Raw genomic sequence first — 10,998 nt, forward strand, 5'->3', positions numbered from 1 at the left:
GACTATATAGCATTGTGTACACCGCTCAGCCAGACTATATAGCATTGTTTACTGCCACTCTGTGTACACCGCTCAGCCAGACTATATAGCATTGTGTGTACTGCCACTCTGTGTACACCGCTCAGCCAGACTATATAGCATTGTGTGTACTGCCACTCTGCGTACACCGCTCATCCAGACTATATAGCATTGTGTGTACTGCCACTCTGTGTACACCGCTCAGCCAGACTATATAGCATTGTGTGTACTGCCACTGTGTGTACACCGCTCAGCCAGACTATATAGCAATGTGTGTACTGCCACTCTGTGTACACGGCTCAGCCAGACTATATAGCATTGTTTACTGCCACTGTGTGTACACGGCTCAGCCACACTATATAGCATTGTGTTTACTGCCACTCTGTGTCTGCTGGGAACAGTAGTACACCGCTCACCCGCCACTGTATAGCATTGTGCTCTGTGTCGCTGCTGGCAATAGTGGTACACCGCTCACCCACCACTGTATAGCATTTCTGTACTGCCATTGTACTGCTGCCAGTCAGCGTGTACTTTAAGGATAAGTGAAATGAGGAAGAAATCCGGTGAAAGAGGGAGGGGCAAGGGAAGAGGTGTTTCCCCTGACGGTTCACGTACAGGCCACAGGGGAGCACCCAAGAAAACCCACTCAATACCGCCCATGTTGTCCAGGACAACAACCCTCACAGATCCAAAAGAACAGGACCAGATAATTACTTGGATGACCTCTCAAGCGTCCAGCAGTGGGTTAAGCAGCACCAGCACATCACGCACGAGGTCCGAGTCCTCAGCCAGTTACAAGGAGCTAGTGGGCACAAAGCTGACACAACCGGCAGCGACACCACGCACACAACTGCCAGATAACCAGTCCGATGAATTACCTCAGGACACAATGGGGTATTCGCAGGAGCTATTCCCAGGCCAACAAACTTCCACCTTTGAAAGGTCAATGGAGGAACAGCCAGAAATGTTGTGCCCGGATTCACAACCATTAACTGTGGGAAATGCACCGGGCACTGAAATACAACAAGGCGAGTCCGAGGACTTTGAAACCCAAATCCCAGAGCAAGTTGGGCAGGAGCGGTTGCAATTGCAGGAGGTCGGCCGAGAAGATCTGGAAGACGACGTTGGAGTGAGCTGCGCAGACGTTGTTCTGGGGAGCTCTACTCCACGGCGGCGGCCCCCCACAATGACATATGACGAGTTTGAGGAGATGGAAGAGGAGGGTATGGACAATGTGGACAGAGACCCAGATTTTGTTTGTGAACGAGAACATCGCCGTCGTAGCAGCAGCACAGATGAGTCTGTTGAAGAACCCACTGCTGCACGAGTTCGCCTTGTGCCACATGGTAGGCGGCACGCAATTTCAGGCACCACAAGCGTGAAAGTTCAAGTGAGAGGCAAAAGAGGCGCAAACAGAAATCGCCAGCAAGGCAGGTGCTCCAAAGTCTGGGCTTTCTTTGAAGACTGCACTGAGGATGTTACCATGGCGATTTGCAAGGTGTGCAAGACCCGCCTGAGCAGGGGGAAAAGTATTAACAACCTCTCCACCACCAGCATGAGCCGCCACATGCTATCCAAACATCCCACTCTGTGGGCAAACTCGACAGGACAGGGTACCAGCAACACTGCCTCCCTTGGGTTCACCAGACTCACCACCAGACCCGCCTCAGCAGCAGCAGTAGCCCAGCCATTGCGTGGTTCACAACATTCACAAACATCGGAGGACGCTGACACTGTCACTTTCCGGAGTAGTGCTCTTGAGGTCTCCCAGTCTTCATCAAACACAACAACCAACAGCCCTTCAGTGTGCAGCCCTACGGTTCAGTTGTCTGTCTCGGAGATGTTTGAGCGCAAGAGGAAATTGCCAGCAAATGACCCCCGGGCCGTGGCAGTAACAGCCAGCATAGCCAAGCTTCTGGCCTGCGAAATGCTGCCATATCGAGTGGTGGAGACAAACAGCTTCAAGGGCATGATGTCAGTGGCCATCCCACGTTACGTGGTTCCCAGCCGCTACCACTTTGCGCGCTCTGCAGTGCCTGAGTTGCATGAGCACGTGGTCAGCAAAATAACCCGAAGCTTGAAGAATGCCGTTGCCTGCAAGGTTCACCTCACCACTGACACCTGGACGAGTGCGTTCGGCCAGGGTCGATACATCTCCCTTACCGCGCACTGGGTGAACCTTGTGGAGCCTGGCAGCGATTCCTCACCTGCTACGGCGCGGGTGTTGCCCACGCCGCAAACAGCTGCACCGCCGTCCCTCCCACTGGATAACAACAGCAGCACCTACCTCTCTGACTCCTTCTCCTCCAACGCATCTCAAAGCTGTACCTCATCCGGAAACGCTAACCCAGCAGCAGTAGGCTCGTGGAAGCAGTGCAGCACAGCTGTTGGCATGCGTCAGCAAGCGTTGCTGAAGCTGATCTGCCTTGGGGATAAGCAGCATACAGGGGAGGAAATTTGGAGGGGAATAAAGGAACAGACGGATTTGTGGCTGGCACCGCTGAACCTGAAACCGGGCATGGCTGTGTGTGATAATGGGAGTAATCTCATTCGCGCTTTAAGGTTGGCTAAGCTGACACACATCCCTTGCCTGGCGCACGTGATGAACCTAGTAGTTCAGCGGTTCCTGAGGACATACCCAGGCGTGGCCGATCTTCTGTTGAAGGTGCGACGAGTGGCCAAACATTGTAGAAATTCCAGTACTGCTTCGGGGGCACTCGCCAAGATGCAGGAGCGCTTCAATCTCCCCCACCATCGCTTGCTGTGTGATGTCCCTACGCGCTGGAATTCTACGCTGCACATGCTAGCCCGCTTTTGCGAGCAGAAGAGTGCAGTGGTCCAGTACATGACGGCGCAGTACCGAGGCGCATCCGGACAGCTGCCAAGCTTCTGTGAATCCGATTGGGCCAACATGTTGGACCTCTGCCAAGTCCTCCAAAATTTTGAGCAATCCACGTTGCTTGTGAGCAGTGACAACTCTTCAGTCAGCATTACCATACCACTGCTGTGTTTACTGAAGAGGTCAATGTTGAAAATCAAGGAAACAGCTGTCATGATGCAACTGGGGGAATCTGAAGGAGAAAACGATCAGCGTGATGGTACCAACATCAGGCCATCCGCCTCAGGAAACGCTGGCCCCAGCAGCTATGACGAAGAAGAGGAGGAGGAACAGCTGGAGTTGGAGCAGGAATTTCCTGCCACCACTGACGAGGGCCAGAGCGGTGCACGTTGGACTTCCACAATTCAGCGCGAATGGTCAGCAGAAGCAGACCAGGAAGAAGGTGACGACTATGATGCATCACAACAACTATCACAACGCTCACAAGAGGATGATGAGTATTCTGGTAGGACTCTGGCACACATGGCTCAATTCATGCTAGACTGCATTTAAAACGCGACCCACGCATTGTGCGCATTCTGGACAACACCAATTACTGGGTTTATACCCTTCTGGATCCACGGTACAAACACAATGTTCCAAAACTGCTTGAAGAAAGAGTCAGACAGGTCAAAATGGAAGAATACCAGCAGGCCCTTGTGGAGACTTTAGAGAGGAGATTGACATCCTCCCCCTCCTCTAGCCAGTTGTACGCCGACAGACTGACTTCCGCAAACCCAGGACGACCAGGAGGGCAGCAAACAACACAAGCCGCAGCTAGTGCCCAAAAGGGAATGGTATCGGCAGTGTCCTTGGAGTGGGAACATTTTCTGACACCCATGCAGCAGCAGCCCACAGAACAGCAAGCGTGCAGATCCACCTCCAACACCGATCGCCTGGAGAAGATGGTCAAGGACTACATGTCAGATGGCGTAGCTGTGTCTAACAATCCATCTGCACCCTTCAACTATTGGGTATCGAAGCTAGACACCTGGCACGAACTGGCAATGTACGCAATAGAGGTGCTGGCTTGCCCGGCAGCCAGCGTTATGTCGGAACGCTGTTTCAGTGCTGCCGGAGGCATCGTCACAGATCGGCGTATCCGCCTCTCCACAGAAAATGCAGACCGTCTGACTCAAATTAAAATGAATCAATCCTGGATTGGAAACGACTACGCAACACTCCAGGACCCCAACCAAGTAACATGACCAATGAACGTCTGGGATGGTTTAGCGTTTCCGGTCCCTGTTTATTGAACCTCTCATCTGTATTACATTTATGACTGCATGGCGGCAAAAAGCATTGCTGCTATATCCGCACGCTTTTTGTCCTCATGCAAGACCTGGGTTGTTGTGTCTCAAAAATCATGGCCTTCTCCTCCTGCGCCTGCTCCTGTTCCATCACATGTGCTGCTGCTGCTGCTGGGTTAGCGTTGCCAGTCCCTGTTTATGGAACCTCTCATCTGTATTACACTTATGACTGCATGGCGGCAAAAAGCATTGCTATATCCACACGCTTTTTGTCCTCATGCAAGGCCTGGGTTGTTGTGTCTCAAAGCGTGGCCTTCTCCTCCTGCGCCTCCTCCTGTTCCATCACGTGTGCTGCTGCTGCTGCTGCTGGGTTAGCGTTACCGGTCCCTGTTTATTGAACCTCTCATCTGTATTACATTTATGACTGCATGGCGGTACAAAGCATGCTATCCGCACGCTTCTTGTCCTCATGCAAGGCCTGGGTTGTTGTGTCTCAAAAAGCGTGGCCTTCTCCTCCTGCGCCTCCTCCTGTTCCATCACGTGTGCTGCTGTTGTTGCTGCTGGGTTAGCGTTACCGGTCCCTGTTTATGGAACCTCTTCTCTTTTTTACATTTATGACTGCATGGCGGTAAAAAGCATGCTATCCGTACGCTTCTTGTCCTCATGCAAGGCCTGGGTTGTTGTGTCTCAAAGCGTGGCCTTCTCCTCCTGTGCCTCCTCCTGTTCCATCACGTGTGCTGCTGCTGCTGCTGCTGGGTTAGCGTTACCGGTCCCTGTTTATGGAACCTCTTCTCTTTATTACATTTATGACTGCATGGCGGTAAAAAGCATGCTATCCGCACGCTTCTTGTCCTCATGCAAGGCCTGGGTTGTTGTGTCTCAAAAAGCGTGGCCTTCTCCTCCTGCGCCTCCTCCTGTTCCATCACGCGTGCTGCTGCTGCTGGGTTAGCGTTACCGGTCCCTGTTTATGGAACCTCTTCTCTTTATTACATTTATGACTGCATGGCGGTACAAAGCATGCTATCCGCACGCTTCTTGTCCTCATGCAAGGCCTGGGTTGTTGTGTCTCAAAGCGTGGCCTTCTCCTCCTGCGCCTCCTCCTGTTCCATCACGTGTGCTGATGCTGCTGCTGCTGGGTTAGCGTTACCGGTCCCTGTTTATGGAACCTCTTCTCTTTATTACATTTATGACTGCATGGCGGTAAAAAGCATGCTATCCGCACGCTTCTTGTCCTCATGCAAGGCCTGGGTTGTTGTGTCTCAAAAAGCGTGGCCTTCTCCTCCTGCGCCTCCTCCTGTTCCATCACGTGTGCTGCTGCTGCTGCTGCTGCTGGGTTAGCGTTACCGGTCCCTGTTTATGGAACCTCTTCTCTTTATTACATTTATGACTGCATGGCGGTAAAAAGCATGTTACCTGTGCAAAGAAACATGACATTTTCCGCATTTAAAAGACAGTTTTTCCTTTGAAACTTTACAATCAATTTTCTCAAAAACTATAAGCTCTTTTTCAAATATTTTTTTCCCTCTTGTACCCACTCCCAAGGTGCACATACCCTGCTAATTTGGGGTATGTAGCATGTAAGGAAGCTTTACAAAGCACGAAAGTTCGGGTCCCCATTGACTTCCATTATGTTCGGAGTTCGGCGCGAACACCCGAACATCGCGGCGATGTTCGGCGAACGTTCTCGAACCCGAACATCTAGGTGTTCGCCCAACACTAACTGTAACTTGCAGCATCCAGAGACAGGTAAGTGCCGTATCCCTGTACCGTCTAGGCAGTTTTCCTATTGCTTAGTGTGGGAGCAAGCACTGAGCAAGGTGGCAAATAGCTAAATGCCTAGCTCGCCTGCCTCTAACCACTGTCTCACTGACTTGTAAACACCTGGAAACTGCTGCAGGTAGCTTCTAGTTACTTAAACCAAAAGTTAGCATTAACTTATCTTAAAAGTTTAATGATTCCCTTACCAGTTCCCGATGAAGGCTGCACTGGTGGTGAGCATAGCTTGTTTCCTGACATTTCTAATCTGGACTTAGGAGGTTTCTTTTTAAAACCATTAACTTTTTACAAAGCAAAAACAGTGCACATTTTTTTATACTTACAAATAAATGTAACCAAGTACTGGTAAGAGAGAAAAAGAAGAGAATACATACTGGATGCGCCACACTCGCTTTGATTACCAAATTAGCTGCTCCTGTTTTACTGCCTGAGGAAGTGGGCGGTGTCACACGAAACGCGTCACAATTTTTAATGTATACAACTTAAGATCGTTGATGATAATTTTTTTTTTGAATCTTCTATTGGGAGGTAAATACAACTTCCCCTTGTTTTATTCATTTTAATTTTGTTTTAACCTGATTGGCGCCTCTGTTTTATCTGCATCGATTGCATACCAGAGTACTTACTAGTGTTTACACATTAATCTGTTTTAACTGTGAGGTTTGTGTTGTTAATGAATCCAAGAATTACTCCGCTGAAGGGAAAGCTAACTTTGTACAATGTGGATAAATGACTAGTACAGCACTTTTCCTTTGGTGAGGTGTACCTGCATTTGCTCTATGGGCAGAGAGGTTCCTGTTTTCTCCCGAGCACATGATTGGGAGTATGAAGGTAACAGAGGGTCACTTAGCCAAGTGTGAAAATTACTGCTTAAGTAAATGACTGTGGAGGGTGCTTCAGACCTGAAAGATGTGTTCTTGTTTTAGGATGAAATCCAACTGTGACACGGTTGAACACACAACACTTCTGCAGCGTGGCATGTTTTTCAGCAGTGAAATCCCTGGAGTCGGCAAGGATATGCATCACATGAGGAAGCTAAAGCTCTGCAGAATACAGATGGATTACATAGGGATTTCAAGGGAAATACAATAGGATTTCATTCTTCAGGAGTATTTCACACTGCTACAGAAAGCTGAAAATGTATATTTACTGTATTTTCCATGGTGTGTGACGTCTCGCTTATATTGTGTTGTTATGAATGGGCTTCCTTCTTCCTGTTTATTTTTCTGGGAGAGCGCTGCCCCTCTGCATAATTGCATGTGAAGGAATAACTGTGTGTGTTAAGAACAGGAAGCAGTCATAATATTCTTTGCTGTGCCTGGAGTAGGACAGGAAGAATATAACTACTGCAATGGGCCCCTTTATCCAGAACTCAGGCAACTGGAAGTCTCAACTAGTCGGCATGCCTGAGGGGATAACAGGGACTGTACTTTAAGTTTTTTTTTTGGGGGGGGGGGGGGGGGGGGGGGTTGCAGGTTCTCTGATGTCTTCTAGCTTTCCTGAAGCTCATAGCGGCTTTATAGCATCCATGCATGGCTCCTGGCGTGCCACTTGACCCGACGTGGGTCAGGTGATATGATGGGAGCCGTAGACAGAGGCAGTGTATGGCTTACGCAGGATGGCCATGGAGAGGAGGAGCACGATCGAGGGACATGAGCAGCCAGGGCCGCGCAGGTGCACTGGCCCACTGAAAAGGAAACTATCTGCCTGCGGGGGACCAGAGGATTGGTTTGTCCCGGCACGGGTATATGATGTCTGCAGGGGGCTGGTGGAAGCCCCAGGTAAGTGAAACCTTTTTTTTAGGTCAGTTAAGGTTGACTTTAAAGAGAAACTCCGACCAAGAATTGAACTTTATCCCAATCAGTAGCTGATACCACCTTTTACATGAGAAATCTATTACTTTTCACAAACAAACCATCAGGGGGTGCTGTAAGGCTGATATTGTGGTGAAACCCCTCCCACAAAGAAATACGTACTCTTGGCAGTTTCCTGTCTGTGAACCCTGTTGCATTGTGGGAAATAGCTGTTACAGCTGTTTCCAACTGCCAAAACAGCAAGCAGCAGCTACATCAATTGCCAGCAGTAAAAATGTCACCATGTGAGAAATGTCAGAATATAAATCAGGGATTTAAAACATTTTACAATGGGCAAACACTGACTAAATCATTTATACATAATTATTGTAAAAATGAAGCACTTTTTTCTATTACATTACTTTCTCTGGAGTTCCACTTTAAAAGGAACCTGTCCCAACTGTCAGTCTATCAATGGATCATATTCATCTCTCATACCCCCCCCCCCCCTCCCACACACACACACACCTTATATAAGTGACAGGTATTGGCCATCCATTCAGTGTTCCTGTTAAAGTAAATTACTTGTGTGTTTACAAACAAACTTATCACACTGTATTACACAAGTTACGTATATGGCTTATGTCAATATAATGTTTTCCTCTTTTGAAATATTCAATAAAAAATGATTGAAAACAAATAATCATGAGCAATTCCTGTTATCTTCCCTGTGTGCTTTTACATTTCAGTTTTTCTGTTTCTTTCTTTTTTTATATTTTCCAAATACAGCTTTTATTATGCTTTAAGCAAGCTGATTTTTACAAATCAAATAAACATATGGTGTTTTCTTAGAAATCCACACATTACAAACACGTTTACAGCAGCGGCAAAGCCTAATCTCACTGTACCTTTCTGTTTTACACCTTTGTTATTTGTAATGAAACACTGTAAAACTGCTATGTTGTTTTCTTATTTTATTTATCCACAAAGCAGAATTGAATTGTGTTCATATTTTATAAACAAAACATAATAAACCTTAGTGTTTGGCTGCTGGAAGTCTCTTTTCTTATGTTATGATTTTTCCCTGTTAACTACAGTAACAGCTTTATGTATTTCTGTTGAAAGGCTTCACTTTACAACCAGTCATTTCCAGTGGCGCCATGTTGTACCCTTCTGTCCTCCCCTACGATGATTAAATGGAACCTAAACTGAGAGGGATATGCATGTTTCCTTTTAAACAATACCAATTGCCTGGTAGCCCTGCTGATCTCTTTGGCTGTAGTAGTGGCTGAATCAAAGACCTAAACAAGCATGCAGATAATCCAGTCTGACTTCAGTCAGAGCACATGATCTCCATGCTTGTTCAGGGGCTGTGGCTGATCAGCAGGAGAGTCAGGCAACTGGTATTATTTTAAAAGGAAAAATCCACATCCTCCTAAGTTTAGGTTCCCCTTAAGTATCCATTGGACTACATTAGCTGGTGTCCTAGATGAAGATAATGTTGGGGCAGTGTTGCCAACTCATCCCTTTAAATACGGACAATTATGAATTATACATGTCTTGTGGCTAGTTAGAGTAGAGGCAGTTTAGGCACTGATTATGCGTGAGAAGCCCCAGAACCTGTATAACTTAGATGTGTCAGTTGGCAACTCTGTGTTGGGGGTCTCCATAAGTCTCCAAAGTCCATCTTGTGACTTCAATCAGGGGCGTAACTAGAAATTACTGGGCACACAACTCTCTCCCCCCCCCCCCCACCCCCGCAGCTTGCATACACCTTTTTTCCCCCACCCTCCTGGGAAATTTTCTGTGGACACCCATGGATAGAAGATGTGTTTCTAATGCTGAAACCAAAATAAAATTGGGTATCCTACATAAATTATTATATTCTGCTATATATCATTTTCACTAACCCATGAACTTTGTTTAGCTAGTGAAAGTTCTCACACCTTCCATCCTCAACGTTCCCTGTAGTTTCTCAGTTGATCATGTGACGCTCCCCAGGGCTACAGCAGTCAGCAAACTTTCTTTACGTCATAGTCTACTATAAGGTTTGTTTAAAGCTTATCTACAGGCAGATCTAAATATATTCTTTAATAGCTTAATGAACAGATTGATCAAATGTTACCCATCTTGACATTTTTATCACATAATCATAATAACAGTCATTGTACAATTTGGTTTGTGATTGTTACAAAAAATATCACATATCTCATCGCCGGGAGACTTGGGCGCAGGATGCAGCCGTTATATGACTTATCCTGCTCAGGGCCGGATTTAGGCCATGGCCTAGGGCACCACAGGAGCAATGGCACCAAAGCAGCAGGCTAAACTGGTGCAGCATTTGTAAGCTTGCAAATGCTGCAATGCAGGGAGAGCAGGCTAGTGCCTGACCGCGGTACTCTGCTGCCAGGCGCCTCTGCCGCAGCCACCTTGCTCTTTGTGCACATTTGCATTGTGGCCGGCGGCTATGGACTTGGTCAGCATTGGAGACGGAAAGGAAGAGGAAGCTTCTGCACTGGAGACAAGTGGAGAAATAAGTGACACTGATGGCTGCTGCGGTGTGAAGGTGAGCTGGCTACCTATACTGAAAGGGAGGTGGGAAAAGGAAAGATTAAGGGAGTCATCTGGCTACCTATACTGGGGGGAAAGGAGAAAGGGGGGAGGGGTCATCTGGCTACCTATACTGGAGGGAAAGGGGGAGGGGTCATCTGGCTACCTATACTGGAGGGAAAAGTAGGAGGGGTCACCTGGCTACCTATACTGGAGGGAAAGGGGGGAGGGGTCATCTAGCTACCTATACTGGGGGGGAGGGGTCATCAGGTTACCTATCCTGGAGGGAAGGGGAGAGGGGTAATTTCGCTAACTATACTGGGGGGGGGGGGGGTCATCAGGCTACCTATACTAGTGGGAGAGGTCATCTCGCTACCTATACTGAAGGGGGGCGGCTGGTGACAGTGGCCTTGGGCTGTAAAGAGTACAAATCCGGCCCTGCCCTGATCCTGCTGCTGCACAAGTTCCCGGCGGCGTTAAATACTATTCCCCCTCTAGGTCCACGTGGATAGTGGGGAATGATATAATTCGGCTTCCAGCTATTGCTGGCGGCCGAATTACAGTGGTTTAAAAGTAACTTCAGCTCTGTCTTCTGACGGCCCCGAAGTTACTCACTGTGTGCTGCTATAGCTGTAATTCCTATTACAGCCTCTCATTCAGCACTGCACAGGCTCCAGTAGGGTTTGCTCCTGTGCAGTAGCAAGCCGCTTGTGCAGCAAGCAATAGCCATGCA

Source organism: Hyperolius riggenbachi, chromosome 11 (genome assembly GCF_040937935.1).
Source record: "Hyperolius riggenbachi isolate aHypRig1 chromosome 11, aHypRig1.pri, whole genome shotgun sequence".
Lineage (NCBI taxonomy): Eukaryota > Metazoa > Chordata > Amphibia > Anura > Hyperoliidae > Hyperolius > Hyperolius riggenbachi.